This window comes from Schistocerca cancellata, chromosome 6, assembly GCF_023864275.1.
Source record: "Schistocerca cancellata isolate TAMUIC-IGC-003103 chromosome 6, iqSchCanc2.1, whole genome shotgun sequence".
NCBI classification, from domain to species: Eukaryota; Metazoa; Arthropoda; class Insecta; order Orthoptera; family Acrididae; genus Schistocerca; species Schistocerca cancellata.
The window spans coordinates 690,413,734-690,425,239 of NC_064631.1; the positions used below are offsets into that span (position 1 = coordinate 690,413,734).

General features: G+C 46.5%; 2 non-coding genes across 2 annotated transcripts; both read right to left on the reverse strand.

The window, feature by feature from the left end:
- Positions 1-9,084: 9,084 nt before the first annotated feature.
- On the reverse strand, positions 9,085-9,159 carry Trnas-cga (transfer RNA serine (anticodon CGA)). Its single transcript has one exon. It is a non-coding gene; the product is annotated as a tRNA-Ser (tRNA).
- Positions 9,160-9,632: 473 nt separating this feature from the next.
- Trnas-cga (transfer RNA serine (anticodon CGA)) lies at positions 9,633-9,707 on the reverse strand. Its single transcript has one exon. It is a non-coding gene; the product is annotated as a tRNA-Ser (tRNA).
- Positions 9,708-11,506: the final 1,799 nt, after the last annotated feature.

Sequence of the window (11,506 nt, forward strand, 5' to 3'; positions counted from 1 at the left end):
GCGTGGAGGCCATGACATGAATTGCTGATCATGATCTCCACCACGACCGATCCATCGGTTTTGCAATGTCCTGTTTAAGAAATGCCGAACATCATGATGGAAGTGCGATGGAGCGCCATCCTGTTGAAAGATGAAGTCGGCGCTGTCGGTCATGCAGTTGTGGCATGAGCCAATTTTCCGCGGGCTACGCGTGAAACTTGCCAGCACGCGTTCAACCGTTTCTTCGCTCACTGCAGGCCGACCCGTTGATTTCCCCTTACAGACGCATCCAGAAGCTTTAAACTGCGCACACCATCACCGAATGGAGTTAGCAGTTGGTGGATATTTGTTTAACTTCGTCCTGAAGTGTCGTTGCACTGTTATGACTGACTGATGTGAGTGCATTTCAAGCACGACATAACACTTTCTCGGTTCCTGTCGCCATTTTGTCTCACTGCGCTCTCGAGCGCACTGACGGCAGAAACCTGAAGTGCGGCTTCAGCCGAACAAAACTTTATGAGTTTTTCTACGTATCTGTAGTGTGTCGTGACCATATGTCAATGAATGGAGCTACAGTGAATTTATGAAATCGCTTCAATCATTTGTAATAGCCCTGTATATACACAGACACCTCCTTTTCATATCCGTATATTATTGTATGCAAACACTGACCTGTGCAAGAAGGACTTGGTTCCGCTCGCAGCCGTAGTCCAGGAACACGGAGCTGCCATACGGTATGTTCCGAGGGTCAGGCGACAGCATCAGCCACGCCCGGCGCCTCGCGAGCAGATGGTGAGACAGGCGCCTGCTGTCTGGAAAAGGACAGAGGAAACAAATAGCTGACGCCCGAGACAGCAGTTACGTTCAACGTCCTGATAGGTTCACGCCTCAAATCCGGCCGGGCCATGCACCTCGAGGTTGCAAGTGATGAGCAGAATTAGTGGCACGCTGGAGCTATGGCTCAGAGTGCAAGGTTCCCTCGCACGTGCCACGGTAAACAAACAGCAGTTTCCGCGGACGAGGCTGTCACGGGTTTGTGGTACGGCGCGGTAAACAGTTTCTGAATGTTGTGACCCAGATACACACCATCAATAGATTAAAGTTTAAGAGACGGTAGAAACTGGAGCAATAATATACAGGGTGATTCAAAAAGAATACCACAACTTTAGGAATTTAAAACTCTGCAACGACAAAAGGCAGAGCTAAGCACTATCTGTCGGCGAATTAAGGGAGCTATAAAGTTTCATTTAGTTGTACATTTGTTCGCTTGAGGCGCTGTTGACTAGGCGTCAGCGTCAGTTGATGCTAAGATGGCGACCGCTCAACAGAAAGCTTTTTGTGTTATTGAGTACGGCAGAAGTGAATCGACGACACTTGTTCAGCGTGCACTGAGAATCCGCGGGAAACAACTCAGTATGAACGTGACTCGCCTAAGGTGAACGTTTTCTGTGCCATTTCAGCCAATAAAGTTTTTGGTCCCTTTTTCTTCGAAGGTGCTACTTTAACTGGACAACAGTATCTGGAGATGTTAGAGAATTGGCTGTTCCCTCAGCTCGAACAAGAAGCACAACAATTCATATTTCAGCAGGATGGAGCGCCACCACATTGGCACTTATCTGTCCGTAACTACCTGAACGTCAACTACCCGAGGCGATGGATCGGCCGCCAGGCAGCCCGTGACAGAGCACTTCATCACTGGCCTCCAAGAAGCCCTGATCTTACCCCCTGCGATTTTTTCTTATGGGCGTATGTTAAGGATATGGTGTTTCGGCCACCTCTCCCAGCCACCATTGATGATTTGAAACGAGAAATAACAGCAGCTATCCAAACTGTTACGCCTGATATGCTACAGAGAGTGTGGAACGAGTTGGAGTATCGGGTTGATATTGCTCGAGTGTCTGGAGGGGGCCATATTGAACATCTCTGAACTTGTTTTTGAGTGAAAAAAAAAACCTTTTTAAATACTCTTTGTAATGATGTATAACAGACGGTTATATTATGTTTCTTTCATTAAATACACATTTTTAAAGTTGTGGTATTCTTTTTGAATCACCCTGTATATTCACAATCAAACGAAGATTTTTTTTCGTGGTGAAAGAATCTGATACAGCTGTACTTGATAAATCCTTTACTTGAATGAAATCGTAAACACGACCCGGATTTCATGATGTAAATCCCATCTTCAGGCGAAAAAAAAAAATGGAAAGCTCATAGGGACTCTTCGTAAAATTAATTAACATTAGAAGGGCCCGATCAAGAACATCAGGTTATACTTTCACTGCGTACGAGAAAGTCGCATTAGTGACGTAAACAATCCAGCAAATTTATCAAGTAGCGTGCGAGGTCCCGCGCGGCTGTGGCACGAAAAGCTTCTCTGAAAAAAAAAAAAAAAGTTTCAAATCTGATGTCATCAGTGCCCTAGAACATAGAATTACTTAAACCTAACTAACCTAAGGACATCACACACATCCATGCCCGAGGCAGGATTCGAAATGGTTAAAATGGCTCTGAGCACTATGGGACTTAACTTCTGTGGTCATCAGTCCCCTAGAACCTAGAACTACTTAAACCTAACTAACCTAAGGACATCACACACATCCATGCCCGAGGCAGGATTCGAACCTGCGACCGTAGCAGCCACGCGGTTCCGGACTGCGCGCCTAGAACCACTAGGCAGGATTCGAACCTGGGACCGTAGCAGCAGCGAGGTTCCGGACTAAAGCGCCTAGGACCGCTCAGCCACAGCGGCCGGCCTTCTCTGAATCAAGCAGTACCACACCGAATAAATGGTGCCTAACCGAAAAAAACATGAATGTAACAGCTTACGTATATGTGTACACAGGAGTCTCATTGCGGTTGGCGCAGCAGTCTGACCTGTCTTGCTGGCGTTCAAATGGTTCTGAGCACTATGGGACTTAACATCTGAGGTCATCAGTCCCCTAGAACATAGAATTACTTAAACCTAACTAACCTAAGGACATCACACACATCCATGCCCGAGGCAGGATTCGAACCTGCGACCGTAGCGGTCGCGCTGTTCCAGAATGAAGCGTCTAGAACCGTTCGGCCACAACGGCCGGCTCTTGCTGGGGCTTCCACGATATGCGGCGCTCTGGGCACTTACATGTGAAACGTCCCCTTTGAACAATTATACATGACTGTGCTTAAACTGACACACAATATTTTTAGCGCAACGCAATCTGACTTTCAAAAATCCCTACAAAAGAATGGCCCTGACTAACATTAACTTATACGTTTCACAAATCACTTACCTCACCAAAAATCTTCCTTACTCGAACTACTGCAATACAGCGAGCGCCACTACTGCCAGCTAAATAAAAGATTCAAACTACGGAAGGCACTAACTACCAATAGGGATAGTTAGCAAATGAAAGATTTTAATAGAGAACAAACAATGTATTTACCTTAATATCATCAAAAGTCATAATATATGTAATTTCAAAACTCCGCCATTTCCTTCCACACATCCACCACTGCTGGCGGCTCACCTCCAACTGCGCAACGCTACGCGCTGTTCACATCCAGCTGCCGCTGCCCAACACTACAATGGCAGACAACAATGCAAACTAGCCACAGACTGCACACAGCACAGCCAGTGATTTTCATACAGAGCGCTACGTAACGTTGCCAATAAGAAAACATAAACAGCCTACTTACATAGAGAAAACATAAACAGCCTACTTACACATGGTAAGCCACTTTTGAGGTTGGCAACTGGTATTCCGCCCCTTTTTTGCCTTCATTTGAATTTCTTAAGCCCATGCCACGTGTCTAACCGTTCGCAGTTGATTCATATGTTACATCGGGCTAGTGATGGGTGCTTATTTGCAGTTACATTCGTGTTATTCGGTGCCATGATGGTTAATTCAGAGAACCTTTTCGTGCCTCTCCCGCTCGGGATCTTACATATTATTTGACAAATTTGCTTGATTTGTTACATGAATAGGTATCACCTGATGTTCACATTTGTATGTGATCTTTTAGCCGGCCGCGGTGGTCTAGCGGTTCTGGCGCTGCAGTCCGGAGCCGCGGGACTGCTACGGTCGCAGGTTCGAATCCTGCCTCGGGCATGGGTGTGTGTGATGTCCTTAGGTTAGTTAGGTTTAAGTAGTTCTAAGTTCTAGGGGACTTATAACCTAAGATGTTGAGTCCCATAGTGCTCAGAGCCATTTGAACATTTGATCTTTTAATGTTAATTTTGTTTATGAAGAATCCCTCTTAGCTTTCGTCGTTTCTTGTAGCGCCTGAAGATGGGATTTATATCGTGAAACCCGGGTCATGCGGACGACTTTATCCAAATAAAGGATTTGTTAAGTACAGGGCTATTACAAATGATTGAAGCGATTTCATAAATTCACTGTAGCTCCATTCATTGACATATGGTCACGACACACTACAGATACGTAGAAAAACTCATAAAGTTTTGTTCGGCTGAAGCCGCACTTCAGGTTTCTGCCGCCAGAGCGCTCGAGAGCGCAGTGAGACAAAATGGCGACAGGAGCCGAGAAAGCGTATGTCGTGCTTGAAATGCACTCACATCAGTCAGTCATAACAGTGCAACGACACTTCAGGACGAAGTTCAACAAAGATCCACCATCTGCTAACTCCATTCGGCGATGGTATGCGCAGTTTAAAGCTTCTGGATGCCTCTGTAAGGGGAAATCAACGGGTCGGCCTGCAGTGAGCGAAGAAACGGTTGAACGCGTGCGGGCAAGTTTCACGCGTAGCCCGCGGAAAATTGGCTCATGCCACAACTGGAGACCGACAGCGGCGACTTCATCTTTCAACAGGATGGTGCTCCACCGCACTTCCATGATGATGTTCGGCATTTCTTAAACAGGAGATTGGAAAACCGATGGATCGGTCGTGGTGGAGATCATGATCAGCAATTCATGTCATGGCCTCCACGCTCTCCCGACTTAACCCCATGCGATTTCTTTCTGTGGGGTTATGTGAAAGATTCAGTGTTTAAACCTCCTCTACCAAGAAACGTGCCAGAACTGCCAGCTCGCATCAACGATGCTTTCGAACTCATTGATGGGGACATGCTGCGCCGAGTGTGGGAGGAACTCGATTATCGGCTTGATGTCTGCCGAATCACTAAAGGGGCACATATCGAATATTTGTGAATGCCTAAAAAACCTTTTTGAGTTTTTGTATGTGTGTGCAAAGCATTTTGAAAATATCTCAAATAATAAAGCTATTGTAGAGCTGTGAAATCGCTTCAATCATTTGTAATAACCCTGTACAACTGCAGCGGATTTATTCGTTATGAAAAATTTTAGCGAGAGTTGTGGATATCCCACAAAAATAACCATAAACTGCGGGCTTCCAGACCACGATGGGCAACTGTTGACTCTTAAAATCAGCATGCACGGAATAATTAGAAAGAATTGAAAGCTACAAGGGTAATACATGAAAAAGGAATTGAAGAATTCATGAGGAACCGTATTTGGGAAATACAAATTGCAAACATATCAATACAAGACCTCTTGAGTAAATGAAAAATTGGACGAATATTGTAACACAGTCATAGGATACTTTGTAAACTGTTTCTTTAATAAATTAACCCGTGAAAGCAGGATAAATGCACGTTGGATTACAAATGGAATCAACATACGTGAAACTACGAAAAGACCGCTTGGCATTAAGGAATACAATTTATGACAGAATTAAATCGCATAACAAACGGTACTGAAAAATTCTTAGCAAAATCACCAAGAGGAGTAGCGCAGCGGCTAGCACACTGGACTCCTATTCGGGAGACGGCGGTTCAAACCCACGCCCGGCCATCCTGATCTAGGTTAAATCGCTTAAGGCAAATATGCGGGGGGTTTCTTCGAAATCGAACGGCGGCTTTCCTTCTCCTTCCTTCCCTCATCCGAGCTTGTGCTCCGTCTCTAATGACCTCCTTGTCGGCGGGACGTTTAACACTAATGTCCTCCTCCTCCTCCTAGGAAAATCATGAGAACAACAAAATGTATGTATATTCAAGAAAGTCCGCATTCCAAGCGGCTAATCTTTTCAGTTTGTTTTTATAATCGCAGTTTTTATGGTCCATAAACATTCCCGTTCACGAAAAAACTCCATCAGTCTTCATGCTCTCTGCATATTCCACTACAGTATTTTTAAACACAATAAATGCTCACCATTAGCGGGAGCAGACATTGCCTGCAGGGGAAGCGTCGACTGTTGAAATTAAGTTTTTCAGGACAGCCACAAGCCACATTCAGTGCGCCTTACTGAATGTTTTCGCTCTTTTTTATTTAACTGTCACCTACTGTACTTGAGAGCCAACGGCCTTGCCGCAGTGGTAATACCGGTTCCCGTCAGATCACCGAAGTTAAGTGCTGTCGGGCTGGGCTAGCACTCCGATGGGTGATCATCCAGTCTGCCGTGCGCTGTTGGCAAGCGGGGTGCACTCAGCCCTTGTGAGGCAAACTGAGGAGCTACTTGACTGAGAAGCAGCGGCTCCGGTCTCGGAAACTGACATACGGCCGGGAGAGCGGTGTGCTGACCACTTGCCCCTCCACGTCCGCATCCAATGACGCCTACGATCTGAGGATGAAATGGCGGCCGATCAGTACCGTTGGGCCTTCATGGCCTGTTCGGGAGGAGTTAACTGTACTTGAAACTGTAAATTGTAGAGCTTCTCATGATCCTCTTGTTAAATTAAAGTGCGAAACCCGTCAACAAGACGTAATAAGTGGGACCTGAGGCTGCCCTGAAAAAGTTAAATACACAGCCGTTCTAGAGTCACAGTGAATCGCTCCTGAACCAACAAACATTCTAACCACCGTGCACAATAGAAAGGGGTCCCAACGCCAACCCACCGCCAACGGTTTGATATTACCGCCAGTAGATCGAACTGTAACCAAGACAAACCGCTTCGTTGGCACTGTTTTGTCTCCCCTACACATTAAATAAATATCGGCCAACGAAGCTGTCGACTGCCGTTCGTTGACCTTCGTTGGCCTAGTGCGTACGTGCCTTCAGATGCACCTCGCGCCTGCATACAACAACACGGTGGACGTATTCGTCTATGATGGCTCTGAGGAGAAGGACCGTTGCAACATTGCATTCGTCATGGTCATATGGGGCGAGCAGATGTTACGATTGTGACGTCTTATTAAGGCCGGTCGCTGTGCCTCATCTTCGAGGTGTCCGTGACGTAATCTTTCAACAAGGTAATGCGGGACGACATGCCTGTGCTGTCCCGCCCTAACTCGATACAGAGAGTGTTGGACTCATGTCCTGGCCAGCATGTTCTCTACATCTCGCACAGCTGGAAATATCTACTTGCGGGTTGCCGCAAGAGTGGAACGTCCCACTCTTCATAATTGTCATGAAGCAATACCAAATCACGTAGCCTTATCTCTCATCCAAGTTCACGTTTGGCTCGAGCACTAGGTTTAAAACCGTTTAATCTTCATTGATACATTATGGACCATGGGACAACGGCTGGCATGTATTTCTTGATGCAATAATTTACCAACGGCCGTACGTATTGTAGAAATTTATTTTATGAACTTCTTATGTGCTACCAGTTTCGGCATTACAGCCGGCCGCAGTGGCCATGCGGTTCTAGGCGCTACAGTCTGGAACCACGCGACCGCTACGGTCGTAGGTTAGAATCTGCCTCGGGCATGGATGTGTGTGATGTCCTTAGGTTAGTTAGGTTTAAGTAGTTGTAAGTTCTAGGGGACTGATGACCAAAGAAGTTAAGTCCCATAGTGCTCAGAGCCACTTGAACCATATTTTTCGGCATTACATTGATGCCATCTTCAGGCCCCACACGTCATAGTCGTAAAATCGCTATACACGGAAGAACCCATATAATTGGATCCGTGAATCAATTCCTTATGCAACAGCTCTTGGTGTTGCATAACGTTTTGATTCACGGATCCAGTTATATGGCTCCTTCCGTGTATAGCGATTTTACGACTTTGACGTGTGGGGCCTGAAGATGGCATCAATGTAATGCCGAAACTTGTAGCACATAAGAAGTTCATAAAATAAATTTCTACAATACATACGGCTGTTGGTAAATAATTGCATCGACAAATAAAATCGTTGATGTTGCCAGAGGTGGCATGTCTGTGTGCTCCGAGGGGCGTTCAGTATTAAATGCAAAGCATCTTTTGAGTTTCGCTTGAAAAGAATGTGGAATTTCTTGTGGGACATCGTAGAATATTCCCGTTTCAGCCCCTATAGTTTCATGAAGTTCCGATAGGTGGTGGCGCTATGTGTAGCCCTCAGAATGGCGTCTGTAATGGAGGTGCTTTCCAAGCAAAGAGCTGCATTGAGTCTCTTTCGGTGGAAAACCAGAAGACCGCAGATATTCATAAGCCTTTGCAGAATTTCTACGGAGACATGGCAGTGAACAAAAGCAGGGTGAACCGTTTGGACGAGGCATCTCATCATCGTAACGAGGTCGGGCAAACCTTTCCGATCTCCCGCATGCCGGCCGGGTACACACACTGCTATGACTTTTGCAGTGATGGAACGTGCAGACACTCTCATTCAAGGTGGCTGATGGATCACTATGAAGGAAACACCTAGCTGTTCAACTTGAAGTGCTGACACACCCGTCCACCAGGTGGGGCACTCATATGTGTGTGCCTGATGAGTTTCTCGCCGTGTAACAGAAGATCATAAAGAATAACGAAAGACCGTCAGTGCTGAACTGCTTCGTGTTGCGAGACTGATCATGACAATCTTTTGTCGAACATCGTCACAGGCAGAATGAGATTTTCACTCTGCAGCGGAGTGTGTGTTGATATGAAACTTCCTGGCAGATTAAAACTGTGTACGCCGGACCGAGACTCAAACTCGGGACCTTTGCCTTTCGCGGGCAAGTGCTCTACCAACTGAACTACCCAAGCACGACTCACGCCCCGTCCTCACAGCTTTACTTCCTTCAGTACCTCGCCTCCTACCTTCCAAACTTAACAGAAGCTCTCCTGCGAAACTTGCAGAACTAGCTAGCACTCCTGAAAGAAAGGATATTGCGGAGACATGGCTTAGCCACAGCCTGGGGGATGTTTCCAGAATGAGATTTTCACTCTGCAGCGGAGTGTGTGTTGATATGGACCGAGACTCGAACTCGGGACCTTTGCCTTTCGCGGGCAAGTGCTCTACCAACTGAGCTACCCAACCAAGACTCACGCCCCGTCCTCACACCTTTACTTCTGCCAGTACCTCGTCTCCTACCTTCCAAACTTAACAGAAGCTCTCCTGCGAAACTTGCAGAACTAGCTAGCACTCCTGAAAGAAAGGATATTGCGGAGACATGGCTTAGCCACAGCCTGGGGGATGTTTCCAGAATGAGATTTTCACTCTGCAGCGGAGTGTGTGTTGATATGGACCGAGACTCGAACTCGGCACCTTTGCCTTACGCGGGCAAGTGCTCTACCAACTGAGCTACCCAACCAAGACTCACGCCCCGTCCTCACACCTTTACTTCCGCCAGTACCTCGTCTCCTACCTTCCAAACTTAACAGAAGCTCTCCTGCGAGACTTGCAGAACTAGCTAGCACTCCTGAAAGAAAGGATATTGCGGAGACATGGCTTAGCCACAGCCTGGGGGATGTTTCCAGAATGAGATTTTCACTCTGCAGCGGAGTGTGTGTTGATATGGACCGAGACTCGAACTCGGGACCTTTGCCTTTCGCGGGCAAGTGCTCTACCAACTGAGCTACCCAACCAAGACTCACGCCCCGTCCTCACACCTTTACTTCCGCCAGTACCTCGTCTCCTACCTTCCAAACTTAACAGAAGCTCTCCTGCAAACCTTGCAGAACTAGCTAGCACTCCTGAAAGAAAGGATATTGCGGAGACATGGCTTAGCCACAGCCTGGGGGATGTTTCCAGAATGAGATTTTCACTCTGCAGCGGAGTGTGCGCTGATATGAAACTTCCTGGCAGATTAAAACTGTGGGCCGGGCCGTCATCGTCACAGGTGATGAATCGTCGGTTCATTTCTTCACCGGGAAAAATGGCAATTCATTGAGTGACGCCACACTACCTCTTCTCGGAAGAAAAACTTCACAGCCGGACCCTCAACCGATGGAGTCGTGGCGATGGTCTTATGGGAATCTGAAGCTGTTATTCTGTTTGATGTCCTCCCTCATTGTGCAACGATTAACTCTGAAATGTATTATGCTCCCGGGTTCCCGGGTTCGATTCCCGGCGAGGTCGGGGATTTTCTCTGCCTCGTGATGACTGGGTGTTGTGTGATGTCCTTAGGTTAGTTAGGTTTAATTAGTTCTAAGTTCTAGGGGACTGATGACCATAGATGTAAAGTCCCATAGTGCTCAGAGCCATTTGAACCATTTTTTTTTTTTGTCTTATGCTACCCTCAGGAGACTGAAGAAATAACTTCAGGGTGGCCAGCCGGGGTGGCCCAGTGGTTCTAGGCGCTACAGTCTGGAACCGCGCGACCGCTACGGACGCAGGTTCGAATCCTGCCTCGGGTATGGATGTGTGTGATGTCCTTAGGTTAGTTAGGTTTAATTAGTTCTAAGTTCTACGGGACTGATGACCTCAGAAGTTAAGTCCCATAGTGCTCAGAGCCATTTGAACCAGTTGAACTTCAGGGTGTTCGTCGCCACAAAAATGCAGAACGAACTTGTCCTTCTCCAAAACAACGCAAGGCCTCATACAAATCTGCACATCCGAGAGGACCTCACGAAACTTCATTGGACTACTATTCCTCACCTGCCCTGCAGCCCGGATCTCGCACCTCCTGATTTCCACGTATTTGGCCCAGTAAACGATGCGCTCTGTGGGAAGCAGTGCGTGGATGACGGGGATGTTATTGATGCAACCAAACGTTGCCTGCGACGCCAAGCAATAGAATGGTATCACGCGAGCATACAGGCCCCAGCAATAAATTGGTGTAAGACCGTCGAACTGAACAGAGATTGTGTTTAAAAGTAGGATTTTGTGGCCAAAAGAGTGGGGAATAATATGGCGTGTTGGAATCTTGAGCAAAACCAAACTACTTTCAGAAAAAGAGTGTTGCATTATTTATTGAAGGCTTCTCGTAAATTTTGCACCCTTTATACGCCCAAATCACCTACAAATATAATCGTGTATTTTTCCTAGACTTAGAGAACGGTTTTAACAATGTTGACTGGAATACTCTCTTTCAAATTCTAAAGGTGGCAGGGGTAAAATACAGGGAGCGAAAGGCTATTTACAATTTGTATAGAAACCAAATGGCAGTTATAAGAGTCGAGGGGCATGAAAGGGAAGCAGTGGTTGGGAACGGAGTGAGACAAGGTTGTAGCCTTTCCCGAATGTTATTCAATCTGTATACTGAGCAAGCAGTAAAGGAAACAAAAGAAAAGTTCGGAGTAGGTATTAAAATCCATGGTGAAGAAATAAAAACTTTGAGGTTCGCCGATGACATTGTAATTCTATCAGAGACAGCAAAGGACTTGGAAGAGCAGTTGAACGGAATGGACAGTGTCTTGAAAGGAGGATATAAGATGAACATCAA